The sequence below is a fragment of the Anolis carolinensis genome, chromosome 1, assembly GCF_035594765.1.
Source record: "Anolis carolinensis isolate JA03-04 chromosome 1, rAnoCar3.1.pri, whole genome shotgun sequence".
In the NCBI taxonomy this organism is placed as follows: domain Eukaryota; kingdom Metazoa; phylum Chordata; class Lepidosauria; order Squamata; family Dactyloidae; genus Anolis; species Anolis carolinensis.
This window is the reverse complement of record NC_085841.1, coordinates 300631856-300646995: the sequence shown is the minus strand read 5'-3', so window position 1 is coordinate 300646995 and position 15140 is coordinate 300631856.

The window sequence follows — 15140 nt, the reverse complement described above, 5'->3', positions numbered from 1 at the left end:
TTTTTCCTGCCCAACTTTATGCAGGATGTTTTATTGCAGGGGAGGTTTTCTAAAATTTTATTTTTTTAAAAAAAGGATTTTTTTCTCAGCCAAATGAATATATTCTTCAGACACAATTTAAAGAATGAGAAGACGCAGATCTTAACTTGGCCAAAATAAGCAACTGATGGACAAGGCAAAGAATAAACTTTTTTAATAAACCTAATTTGATGCAAAACAACAACAACCACCAGATAACCTACATGTATTCTGCTATACCACAAATATACTATAACATTTTTATAAGTTTTTGTAAAAGTTTTTTTTATAAAAGTATTATTATTATTATTATTATTATTATTATTATGTAATTTTGGTATGTAGTGCTTGATCAAACTGGACAAAGAAGAAACTTTATACTTACAGACAACCATGATCTCACCTCCCCACCCTCTAGATCTTGGCTAGTGTTGTATGGAGTAACCTGGTGGGCAGAGCTGGGTAAGGTTTACCCCTCTAGCCTTGTCCAGCCAGGTCTCCATTATACATGCCAGGTCTGCATGCTCATCCAAGATTAGGCCTTGGTTGAAAGATGTCTTCCCATTTACAGACCTGGCATTAACCTTTAATCTGGAGGGACCACCATCCTGGTTACCTAGATTAACTATGTCAGGAGACCGTTTTGGAACTATTAAAATTTTCAGTAACCCTAGGCCGAATTGAGTAATTAGGTATCCCTTTCCCATATCTCTCCCTCCCTAACACCACCTTTATAGGCCCCCCCCACCCACCTGAACATCCCCCTTCTCTCTCATGCTGTCCTCTCCTCTCCTCCTCCTGTGGTCCAAATGATGGTATTTGATTTGCTGGTTTTACATTAGCAATTGGCTTCCTATAACCACTTTGAACCTTAAAAAACAGTTGGAAAGAAGAATTTAAATGAGTCCTCTGTTCTATGTTATTCACTCTCCAAAGAGGTGTAAGTTTCAAATGTTGGGTGACATTATGGCTGGAAGAACATATTAGTTATATTATGCATCTCCTGATCTGAGTGTCCTTCCTCCCACACTTGGTCATTATCAGGACTGAAGCCATGCTGGGGTGGGGGAAGTAATGACAGTATTGTACTCATTGCATCCCCAGGTAGAGAATGTCCAAACTGAATTTATTTAAAGCCTTCAGGTCATTTCTGATATATTGCAACTCCCAAGATGTCCTTATCACAGGGTATTCTTGGCAATATTTATTCAGAGGGTGTTTGCCTCTGTGGATGTGATTTGATATTAAGCATAGCTGAGTGTTGCACCCCTAGGCTGCAGAGACACCTTAAAACCACACTAGAACCCCAGGCAGAGGTGGTTCAACCACCAGGCCAACTAGGCAGTTGCCTGTGGCCCCATCTTGTTGGGGGCGCCATCGAGGCAACTCCTGTCTCCTGCGGCCTGCCTCCGCAAGGTATTGAACTGCTTTTTCTGTTGATTTGTTGTAAAACATGATGTTTTCGTGCTTAATTTGTAAAATCTTAATGTAATTTGATGTTTAATAGGCTTTTCCTTAATCCCTCCTTATTATCAAACATTTTCGCTTATCCAACGCTTTTATTTTTCAGTTATTGATTTGGGGGGGGGGGGCGCCAAAATTCTGTTTGCCTACTCTTCAAAAATACCTAGGGCCGGCTCTGGCCCCAGACTATAAGCAATTCAAGCTGTTTATTGAAGATAATATGTAAGCATCAAAGTTTCAAAGTCATTAAAACAAGGTTATAGTCCACAAGGTATGAAGCACTTAGAAAGGGTCCATGGAAATACAAACACAAAAATAAACTTCAGACAAGATAATCAAAATTAGTCCAAGGAAGAGGGTCATGAACTGGAACAAAGAACAAGATCATGAACTGGAACAAGAGATTCAAAATACAAAGCTTTTAGGAACTTGAAATGATAATCCACAGGAACAAGGCATGAAAGTCCATGAAACAAGAGTCCATGAAGCAGGATCAAACCTCTCGATGAGCAAAATTACCACCTCTGAACTCACTCTCAGAAGGGGCTCCTGTTAAAGCTAGAATCAAGGCCCCTTTCCATGGGAAGATTCTTCAAAACCCTTTCTCATTAGTAACCGTTTGCTCCTTCTCAAAACCTCCCGTTCCTTTCTCTGTTGATATATTGCTTTCTTTCTGTCAACCTATTACTCTTATCAAGACAGGAATGCCCATCTGCCAAGGGATAACTCAACCTTGACTCTCCCAAGGAATGTGGTTCAAGCTGCTGGCTTGAAACCATTGTATGCCTGCTCCCAGAATCCTCAGGAACAGCAGCATCTTATAACTCTGTCTGTACAGAATCATTTACCTCTGTCTGCATGGGAATCCTAGGCCCTAACCCAGATTTACCTGACAGGCCAGGTGCAGGTACAATCACAGGCTAAACAGGCCCAACCCCAGGCTCACCTGACAGCTCAGATGCAGGCTGGAATACAATACTGAGCAAGATTCTGGGAGGGACATCTGTACAAAACGTATATTTATATCTGGATTCAAATTTTCCTAAACTAAACATTTTGATAACTGCAGAGATGCTTTTATATATGACATTTCTTAATATATACATTTTCCGCAGTATATGCATTTTTGTATAAAGCGACTGAGTCTAGAACAACATACCAAAATTCAGAGAAATGTATGGTCTGAAAGATAACTGTACTTGGACAGTTCACATAAGGTCAATTTACTTAATGATGCAGGTCAGATGAAATTACCTTTCATAATTTCATTTCTGCTATGTTCTTTTATTTAGTTTTGGACAGCAACCTGCCTGAAGGGAAGTCAGTTAGGAGTACAAAGAGCTGCCTTGATTTCTCATGACATTCCTAATGTAAAGCAGCTCTCAGAGGAGAAAAGAATTCTCACCTGTAAAACCTTAAGAACAAGAGATGTCTTTTTCTGTGCATTACGTCCAAGCCAGTCACTCCACTCCTATAGTGGCAGAAATGTTCTATGCAGTTCTATTTCTGTTGAAACGGTTCACATAATTTACTACTCCTTTTAACTTGCTCACACTTCCACACTATGTCTTTACCAAGATTTATTGCCAAGTAAAACAAAGTGCACACAATCTGGAGTGTGAATTGAGCAGTCTAAGAGAAATCAATACTCTGTTTAACAGCAATTTTGAAAATGGTTCATTATCTCAGTCACTTCAGAGCACAGACTCAAAGAATTAGGAATTAACTGACACCTCGGGAACTGTAGCACTTCAAACCTTCTGTCTTGTAACCAAATGCTCCTTCACACATAACCAGTCTTGGCTTACAGAAATTAGCAGGTCAGGAAAAAGATAGTAATTAAAAATATAATGTAGACAATGCAGATAAATTCACAGTCATACATGGGGGTCAGATTTTCAAAATATAGGGATAGACTGAAAACAATATTAGCAAACTGTAAAAACTACTGGCAAAAATAGACAAAAACCAATTAGTTTCTGGGCAAAGTACAAGGTGTTCGTTTTGACTTTTGAAGTCTACATTGTTTTGGACCAACCAGAAACCAGCTGGACTCTACACAGATATATATTCTTTCCTTTCCTTACTTAGTTTATCCATACCTCACAACCTCTGAGGATACCTGCCATAGATGTGGGCGAAACGTCAGGAGAGAATACTTCTGGAACATGGCCACACAGCCCGAAAGACATTCAACAACCCTGTGATCCCGGCCATGAAAGCCTTCGACAACACAGCTGGTGACCGTCACCCAGAGGATCTTTTCATCGACTGCTCCAAGCCTGTGGAATGACCTGCCAGAAGAGCTCTGACAGCTAAATGAGCTGTCGGAATTTAAAACCCATCTAAAGACCTATATCTTCCTGCAGGCCTGCCCAGCCAGTTTTAAACATTAATTTTAAACTTGTGTCCTAAGTTTTAATCTCTGTCATGTGTATTTAATATGTATTTTATATGAATACATTTTAGCATGTATCTTTTATAGAACTACATTTTAATATATGTGTTTATATAATTTTTGCAATGTTTGTGTGTTTTGCCTGTGCTATGACCCACCTTGAGTCACAAGGAGAGGCAAGTAAGAAATAAAATTATTATTATTATTATTATTATTATTATTATTATTATTATTATTATTATTATTACAATTAAAGGAGCATGAGTTTGCATGATATAACTATTTGGTTTTGACAGAGTTTGCTGGTTATTATTGCTTTCTTTTCAAGTCATTCCATTCTTTGTGGGATCTTTTATCATATTTTCTTGAAACTTCACTACGTTTCTTCTAAGGATTTCTCTAAAACTGGGTGTGGTTTGCCAATCTGATCATATGGTTTAAAGGAGGAAATTTCCATTCTTCAGCATTATTACTTTTAAGAATGAAAACTTATAGTGCAAAAGTGCCTTTTCATTGATGCATTATAGGATTAAGACTCTAAAAATAATAAAGTATAAGAAGAAAGGAAAACATATTGATCATTGTGTCTAAGAAACCAATCAAAAGTGGAAACAAAATTTTGCAGCTGGTGATGGAAAATGCCAGAAAATAGTCCAAGACAACTGAAACATTGTTTATCCTCACACAAATTTATTTATTTATTTATTTATTTACAGTATTTATATTCCACCCTTCTCACCCCGAAGGGGACTCAGGGTGGATCACATTGCACATACAGTAGAGTCTCACTTATCCAACATAAACGGGCCAGCAGAATGTTGGATAAGCGAATATGTTGGATAATAAGGAGGCATCAAGGAAAAGCCTATTAAACATCAAATTGGTTATGATTTTACAAATGAAGCACCAAAACATCATGTTAGACAACAAATTTGGCAGAAAAAGTAGTTCTATACGCAGTAATGCTATGTAGTAATTACTGTATTTATGAATTTAGCACCAAAATATCACGATATATTTAAAACATTGACTACAAAAATGTGTTGGATAATCCAGAATGTTGGATAAGCGAGTGTTGGATAAGTGAGACTCTACTGTATAAGGCAAACATTCAATGCCATAACATACAACAGAGACAGAGACAGACGCAGGCACAGGCTGGCCTCGAACTCATGACCTCTTGGTCAGAGTGATTTGTTGCAGCTGGCTGCTAACCAGCCTGCGCCACAGCCCGGCAAACATTACACAAACATTGTGTATTCATGTTGTGTTAAAAAAAAACACCCAAAAAACTACAGCAACAAATACTGCAAATTCTCAACACTTTTGCTCTCTCTAGAAAAAACAAGAAATTTGCTTTATAAATATATTTGTGAGATCACTATACTATCTTTTTGTATTTCTCCCTTCATTTTAAATGTTACTTGATCAATTAACCCCCTACATAAAACAGTCTTTATTTTATTTTAATTCTTCCAGATTTCTGTTTGTTTATCCATGTCTCTTCCAACCCCCACCCCTGGCCAATATTTTTCTTGTTCAGCAGGTTACACAACCTACCCACAAATAATCTAAATAACAACCAGTTTGAACATATTAACTATAGTTCAATTCTTGTAATTTTATATTTTATCTCAGTATTCCCCCAATTATTTTCCTTTTAATCAGGATTAATCTTATATTTCAACAATGTTCTATATATTGTCATTATATTTTCCCCTTCTCACTTTTCTTATTTCATCAGTCCACCCCCTTCATAAAAAAGTCCTTATTTTATTTTAATTTTTCCAGAGTTTATCCCAATCCATTATTGACTTCTTTCTTATACAATAACTCATCCTTAAATTAGCAATTTGTCTATTTAATTTTGGCGTGCCTCTCCCATAGAAATGAACTCACATACAATTTACATAGTCCATGCAATCTTTGCTTATCAGTGTGAAAATTTCCCTATGGTTCTGTATACTTTATACTGTATACTGTATGCTTCCGTTTGACGACCAATCTGTATTATTTTTCTGCTTCATTGGTGTACACAGTCTATCTATAATAATCTGCCCATTTCATGCCCTCTTTTCATCTTTCATCTCCTTTTTCCAAGTTGACAACTCCTGATCAATCTAATGTATTATAACTTCCTTTTTTGCCTATTCTTTTTCTTGTTTTTTTCCCCTATAATTTGTTCTGTGGCTCCCAAAATTTGTTTAGGTTCAGTTACAGCATGTTTAAGCAACTGCTTAATATTAGCTTTTGTTTGAAAAAGCTCTTAAAAAAAAAAAAAAAGCTCCAACAGCATTTACAAAATCTGTTAGGAAATGACCACAATTTCATTTCAGACATTTTATATCTGTTACTCTTCTAATCCATCATCAAAGTGCTGCTAAACATCCCTTTTGTTTTAAAATGGAAAAATAAATTAAGAGACTGAGGTTTCCAGCTGAAGGTCTTACATATAAAATGGTTTACTTTGCCTATAAATAAATGGTGCTTCACAGTTTCAAGTGGGGAATAGGAACCAGACCCATTAAGATTTTACATATATTTTCAGATGTAAATTTCCTTCCCACAGCCATTAAGGAGAGGATTTGAGTTTCTTTGTGTGTTTCATATCTTTTGTGCTATGGTAACATAACAGGATTTTGTACCTGGGTTTTTGCTTGAATCTTGCAGTAGATTCATATAAAAATGAAATCTTTGTATGCAGATGGTGTGTTAGAAACAAGAATACAAACAAACAGTGCTCTTGGTGTGCAGCCAGGCTCTGTAAGGAAACATTTCATGCTGTGGAAGTATCTATTAATAATGTGACTGCCTAAGAGCCAGATGCTGAGTGCACCATATCCCATCGACTGCCAATATTGCACATGATTGATGGATTGTGTGTGGTTAAAGGAAGGGAAATTTCCTTAACATTTCAACTCTATACTGCACAAAGATGTAGTACATTCAGTGGGAGCTGATGGCTTCTATGTAACCAAGGGTCTTGAATGCAATCTGGGGTTTACTGGAACATTAAAAATTATTCAAGGTGCTGAAACCAATCAGAGAGGGAGGGAGGGGGAGGGAGAGGATGAGAGGGGGAGAGAGCAAGAGATGCATAGAACAAACTCTATCCTGTTCTGTTGTCATTCATAAATGAAAAATAATACAGCAGCTCAAATCTCAAAACAAAATTATCTCTCACAATACAGGCAGAAAGTCAGCTTTTAAAGAGAAAACAATTGTAATGAAGCGGTAGCCAAGAATAGGTATAATTACTGTGGTTTGAATCCCTTTCAAAGAAGCTATTTCAAAACAATCAGCAGCAGAGGTGTATCAGGAGCAATTTTCAAAATTATAAAAGGGAAAGGGAAAAGACACATTAAGAGATCACACACCATTGAATTCCGTGCCAAGTTCCTGCTGTTTGAAATGGCTAAAAGTGAATTGGTATCAAGCAGCTAGAATGGTGTACTTAGTGGTTATGGGATGCTTGCTTTCCAATTTTCATTTAGTTATGATTTCAGTCAATTCAGGGCCTGTAATCAGCTGAATCTATCTCACAGGGATGAAATGAGATTATATTAGAATTGAAGAATACTTGATATGCTAGAAAGTGTTACAGAAGTAAAAAATAATGTTTTTGTATCTCTAATGCCTTGTAAATGTAATGTCACCAGCAGTCCAATTCACATTTCTCACAGTCTGTGAGATATTAGTGTTCATGGTTTTGCTTTTGGAAATTGCCTGCAGGTAAATGCTGACTTTTCCAAAGAGTTTTGTAATAGATAGCCATACGACATGAGGGCTCAGAAGGGCTGCTAAATGTCAAAAGAAAAAAGCAATTGATTCAAAGTTGAGCCACTTGGACTTCTATAAGAATGTCTTAAATACAGAGAAGAACGTTGGTTATGAGATCGGCAAGATACTTGCACTAGGAAAAGAGGCACTTTCTTCTAGTACCCTTTCTAGCTTCTTACATGATTTATAGCACAAGGAATAAAACATATCATTTCCTTCATTTGGAATCATAAAAGTATCTACATGAATCCCTTTTTTCTCTTTCCTTTGCAGGTTAGATTGGTCTCAAGTGCAAGAGTTAGAAATGTGATTCTTCTACATATTGCTTGAGGAACAGATTTGAAAGAAGGGCAAATATCTAAATCAAGTATCAGCTGAGTTAAATTTATTGGATTTTGTCTGTCCAGATTTTTAAGTAACCTGTTTCTATTGGCCATAAAAGAATTTGGTAAATATTCCTTGACTCTTACTCCTTACATTATTGAAAAAAGCACTTGTAGTTGCAGCACTCTTCATTACATATTCTATTCAATTGGACAAAAAAACCTTAGAAGTAAATAATGAAAAGGATAAAATTTAAATAATCCGCACTAAAATCTCTTTGAAAATGCTATTAAACAACAAAAACAGTACTCATTGCAGTTATAAAGTAATATAAAAGTGAACACTTTTAATTCATGGCTTCGAAGTTTTTTTCTAAGAGTATTCTTCAGTTACTCTTTTTCCTAAGAGGCTTTCATGAACAGAAGAGGGTCATTGATTCCTCCTTTATTTTGCACCCCCCCAAAAAAAACCATCCCCCAAGTTTGGAGGTCACTTAGGAACAATATAGAAGGTGGCACTTCCCTACTGGATTCATGAAAACCTCACTGGATCACTAAGAGCCCTCCATAAAGGTTGGCAGTGGACACAACTGCTCCTCATCCACATAAGTGGGAGGGAAGGAGGGGAGGGAGAGAAGGAGGGGAGGGGGAGAAGGAGAGAAGGGAGAAGAGAAGAAGGGAAAGAAGTACCTAGTGACTTTTCATGCCAATACAGAAGTCAGTTTTCATCTAAACTTTAAGGGTGATGTGGTGAACCCTATTCTCAGAATAGATTCAGCTCTGATAAGGTTTAGACCAGTGGTTCCCAACCTCCAGGTGTTTTGGATTTCAGCTCCCACAGTTCCTAACAGTTGCTAAACTGGGTGGGATTTCTGGGAGTTAAACTCCAAAACACCTGGAGGCCCAAGGATTGGGAATCACTGATTTAGACTAAAGCCCAGAGCTGATTGACGTATAAACACATATCTGTGACATATGTACACCTATGGCTCATTCTGGATAGAGTATCAGGAGCTCTTGTGTAGGTCTTTGTGCAAGATCCAAAACTCTCCTGCAACACAACTGTCAAACCCTAAGGAAAGGCCACTGCTGTGGTTCTTGAGTGGGAAGAGAACAAGGGGGAGAGATTTCTATCAATGTAGCTCTAAGGCAGGGGTTCTCAATTTGTGGGTCTCCAGGTGTTTTGGCCTACAACTCCCAGAAATTCCAGCCAGTTTATCAGCTGTTAGGCCCTAGCAAACCTTTTGTATTGTTATTCCAATACCCTCATGCATATGGGATATATTGAGCATGGTGATCAGATCATGATATGAATAAACATAACAGTTTAAATAATAAATGTTATTTATTTACTTTCATTAACAAAATGTGTCACGTACCAGTAAGGCCTTTTTGCGGACCACCCTGATATTTTTTTTTGGGGGGGGGGAGGGCTGAAGCCCCTCTAGCGCCCCCCCCCCCAGCTACATGCCTGCATGGAGACCAGATACATAACTAGGAGGGCGGAGTATTACACTCTGCTGCTAGAAGTAGAATCTTGGCCTAGCATTCTACTAACATTGTGTGTATTTTGCAAACAAACTAGTGTTGCCTATCTCTTCACTGGAAAAGGCTATTATCTTTTCTCATGAGTTACTAGTATGGCAAGCTACAAAGCTTAATTAGGCCTCATCACTGGGGTGGGCAGTTCATGGTTTTCCAGATATTGGTAGATTACCAACTCCACAGTCCCTCACCTTTGGCTATGGTAGTTTGCAGTCCAGAATATATGGAGGAGCATCAGTTGCCGATCTCTGCTTTGGGGATATGTGCCAAGTAGCATGCTACTAGCACAAGAAGATACATAAATCATGTGCCATCCTATGCGCAGGCCCGGCCCAACACGGCACGCTGGCCACGCCCCCGCATTGGGTGCCACCTTCCCAGGGGTGCTATTGAGCCCCTGGGAGGCGGGGCCACACCTGGCGGAGGCGGGGCCGTGTAACGTGGAGGCGTGGCCAGGTCTGGCCCCGCCTCCCACGGGGCGCGCCATGGTGCAGCCAGGCCAGGGCGCACCCCACGGGAGGCGGGACTGGCCACGCCTCCCGCACCGCGCACCCTGGCCCCCGCCTCCCACGCCGCCCGCACCGCGGGCGGCGTGGCTGCCTGGCATGGGAGGCGGGGTTAGGGCGCGGGAGGCAGGGCCAGTCCTGGCCACGCCTCCTGCAGCGCAGGGGAGGGGGCGCAAACAAATATTTGTGTATCCCTTTGAATTTCCTCAGGCCGGTCCTGCCTATGCGCTTTGTGTCTTTGCCCTTTGTGATACAAGCCCTGGTTGTGATCACATGTCCCTGTGAATCCATACTATAAACTCAAAGTCCTTTGTTTATGATTTCTCTGTGTGTAGAGTCTTATATAAAGCTGTCTATCTCATCCAGACTTTGAATCCACAAAACATGTGTGTATATCTCTGTTTGTTTCACTTAAATTGGAACTTGAAATATTCTAGATTTCTTACTAATTATAATTGTTATTTGGAAAGTTTCAGTTTTGAACTTAGACTTAGAGCATAAGGGGAATTGTTTCAGGCTAGCCATATATATCTTGATTTGTTTAACAAAGTATGATTTTGAGTAACATCTCCCCAAATCCTTAGTCATCATGACCTTTCAAAATTCTGCTCTTTATTTCATTTGAGAAAAGGAAAGGGTAATTTGCTACCTGATCAACATGTGCTCTACTGTCATTCAGCCTTTCTGCTTTTTAGCTTTTGCACAAGGGCAAAGCCATGAGACAGAATGTAGGACAAGACATTACAAACTGGACCCTGCAGTGACCTGGTAAGTTTTGCTGTGTCTGAAATAAAGTGATGAAATATCTGATGGCTCTGCATATAACTATTGCAGACACCAGTCTGAAGCCTTTATCTCTGTACATGACATTTTACCTTTTCTTATCAAGCATAAAGAAAAGGTAAGATAGTATAAATGCACAGAGTTCTCTGGAAAAATGTCTCCTTTAATGAACTAGTGCTAGGTGGATGGTAAAGTCTGATAACCATGACTTGAGAAGAAATATCTGTAGTCAGGCAGACATAAATTGGATTTCAGTCCAAGCACGGTTGTTAAACATAAGCCCACACATACTTTTGGACAGTTGGAATTCAGATGGCAGGGGAAGGATATACAGGTAGTCCCCACTGCCATAGAATCCAGATTATCAAAGTAGATAATCCAAATTATCTGCTTTTATCTGAATGGTTGCCTTTTATGTTGTAAACCTCCATGAGTCCTGTTGGGGAGATGGGGCAGGATATAAATAAAGTTTGATTGATTGATATATGAGTCTACAATGCCATATAATCCAGTTCAAAGCAAATAATCTGGATATTATATGACGGTGTAGAAGATGCCTGAGGCTGCCAAACTTTGGACACAACGATGCTTGGCAAACTGAGAGGAGGAGAAGGAAACTGAGAAGAATGAGACATCCCAGATCAATAGAATCCATCAAGGAAGCTACAGCTCTGAGGCCCCTTCCACACTGCTCTTACGTATATTCTAGGATCTGATTCCAGATTATCTCTTTATCCCAGATTATCTGGCAATGGAAAATCACATCGTCCAATTTAAAGCAGATAATCTGGGATCAAATCCTTGGATATAGGGCAATGTAGAAAAGCATACTGAGATTAATGAGTATAGTGAGATTAATTCTGATGTCTCTAGGATGGTAGTAAATGAACGCTGGTAACTTCAAGGTTGAACTTTTGCAATGTTTTTTGCATTGGGCTATCTCTGTATCAAGTTCAGAAACTCCCATTAGTTCAAAACATGGCATCCAGAAATGAAAAAGGAACCTTACTTTAAGAAACATAAAATAAGAAATTAATTGATAAGAGTATGGAAAAAGGTACAAAAGAAATAAAATACTGGCATAGATAAAACCACAAGGGGCATTTCATTTCTAATATTTGGCAATTCCCCAAACCTCTACTAGGTCTTATTTTATGGGGATGTCTTATTTTCGGGGAAACACAGCACAAAAATAAGAGAATCAGTGGAACCAATTACTGAAGACAAAACTAAACAGATTCTGAAATACTATAATTGATGAATAAGTAAAGGATCCTATAATCCAATGGGCAAAAATATAGGTCAAGTAATACATTTAGAAGAATGGGAAGAACTCTGGAAAAGTGACTAAAATTTACAAGGAGCTACATTGTCAAAAAATTTTTTCTCAAAATAATAAATAGATGGTACATAACCCCAAAAAAAACTTTCAAAGATACAAAAATGTTCCAACATATGTTGGAAATGTCAACAAATGACTGGAACATTTTATCACATGTGGTGGACTTGCCCGAGAGCTAAAGAATTCCGGATAAAGATTCATAGAGACATGGAGATTATTCTAAATACAAATTTCCACTAAAGCCAGAACTCTTCCTACTGGGGTTATGGACAATTAAAGATTGAAACATCAAGAAAGAATTTTTCAACAGCAGCAAGAAGTGAATATGCAAAACCATGGAAACAACAAAATATGCCAACATCAGAAGAGTGGATTGTAAAAGTTTTTGAAATGGCCGAAATGTACAAATTAACCAATCAACTATTTCAGAATTACCATAATCACCATTAAGCGGAATGAGAGGAACCTCACTTGTAGCAGATGTGAGAGGAAGAAGCAATAAAGCTCCCATGCACATAGATTGGAAAATACCTTGCTTGTACCATGAACTGTGTATCCCCAGGACAGCAAAGGGTATGCAAGATATATACTATGTGATTCCTCACACACACACACACACACACACACACACACACACACACACACACACAGCTTTTGTGTGGCATTTGGTGGACTCATTTTCATGAAGAGTGTAGCTGGCTATAACAATCTGTGCTTTCATTTAATTGCTGCATACGAGAAGTGGGGGTGTGGGGGGGGAGAGGAATATTTGTGAAAGTTGTAACTGCTAAGGGAATACCGATTTGCACCATACACTGCCATGCCCATAAAGATCTCCATTTCTCTCTAGCACTTTTTCTCTCTCACACACACACACATGCACCGAGGCTTAAATCAAATTGTTAATTTTGGCCAGAGTGGACATGTGCATGGATGCAGAAGTAGCGGGATTGCATGGACTTTCCTTGAACTATGCATAATCTTGAGTGTGTGAGTGTCTTGAATGCATAACCTCTGTCTCTATGATTTTCCCCAGCAGTTCTATCTAGACTTACAACTGAGTTCAGTGCTGCTGAGGCATTATCATGGAATAATATAATATGTCATTATAACTGCAGTAAAGTAATTACAGTGTGGTCATCATGTTCAACTCTGTTCTATGGGAAGACAGCTGTGTCATGCATTAAAAAGTGGGTGAAACATCCTTTCCCCACAGATCTTCTAAATAGATTTATAATACTCTGCACATTTTTTTTACTCAGAAGTAAGCCCTATTGAACTAACTTAAGGAAACGGAACACAGAATGGCAACCTTAGAACTGAAACAGCAGTGATAGCATTTTGATTTCTTTGATATAGGTTATGCAACAAGCATCCCACTGCATTTTTCACAGTGTACTCAGAACTGGAGCTTCATTATTTCAGCTGTTGGGTGAGTAATTAAAAGCTTCTGAAAGGAGAAGAGCAGTGATTCTGTCCCTCCTCCAAGCTCTGGAGAGTTTTCTGCTGTGGCTGGCAGCTGTTTCCATGCCAGAACATTGGTGGCCCGTCGTGCCAGCCCCATTGCTGAATGATGGTTCCCCATTGTTTGTTATTTCATTAATAGCCACTCTAAGTCGTATTTAAAATGATGAGAAGCAAACAGCTGAGTAAAAAACTAACTGCTTTGCCTTAACTATAATGGCAATAGAAATTACATGGTAATTTCCCACTTTGGTTGGGCAAAAAAGGACAGACTGAACTGTCTCACTGTGTGTCTATGGGAGCTATTAAGTGAAACTTTGGGATAACAGCATCTGCGACAGATACTTGAGATTTAGAATCCATGCTGTTTAAAGCCAAAAGGCTCCAGTTGATCTTCTCTCTGTGAATCCCAGACATGAAACATTAAATCCAAGCTTGTCTTCAAAATGGAACTGTGCCTCCAAATTCTATAGCCTCAATTATCATGTCCACTTTTAGAGCTGGCTGTCTTCTACAATGATAATGTGACTAATTATGGATTTTTTTTCTTAAATGAAAATCTCTTCAATAGTGCTTTGAATCCAGGTCTAGCTACCTCCAAGTGATTAGTTTGTAGAAGGAAAAAAAACTTTTTATCACAGAAAGAAATTAAAATAAATGTAATGAGTGCATTTGAAACTAGAAGGGACAGAACGAATCCTGCCGCAGCTCTAGAGGGAAACATTGTCATGACCTCCAACATGTTCCTTGTGTTGATATAAAGAGAAATGTTATATTATCCTAGTCCACTGAGCTCCATTGATATTAATTATGAACAGCAATATTAATTTAATGTACATTTGGTGAGAATGTTCCTTAATTAGAACTGCCAGTTTAAAATTCTTCCAGGCCCTGAGGTTTATGGGACAAAATCTGAGACTTAGGTGTTGTCATTAAGCATTACGTGTTAGATACCGACCACAGTTGGTATCTAATGCATAATGCTTAATGACACAGTTGCACATATATGGCTCAAGTCCAGGCTATTTGGCTGATCGTATCTCTTTGTATGAACCTCCTGGGGCCAAGATCTTCAAGAGAGACCCTTCTCTTGGCTCGGTTGCTGGGAAGGAGAGAGTGGGCCTTCTCTCTTGGTGCCTATCTCCCAACACCAGAACTCTCTACCCTGGAAAACCAGAATACCCCCCCCCCCCCCCAGATGTCCTTCTGGGGAGGAAAGAGGGAGCAGTGGGATGAATCTGTTGCCCCATGCACAGCTCCCTCTTGGCAACGCTTTCCCAATACATGGAGAAACCATCACCATTGCAAGCCTCCTGTGTTGCTGGGAGCACAGCCTCCACAGGAAGATCCTTTGCATCGTCTGATGAGCAGTGAGCCCATCAGTCCTCCAGACAAGATGGAATAACCCTGTCTGACAAGGTGGTTGGAATTTGCTTGGTACTCCATAGTGATTCTGTAGTAACTTCCAGGGGGAAAATGCCACAGAATTGCCTTGGAGACCCAGTGAATCCCTAAAG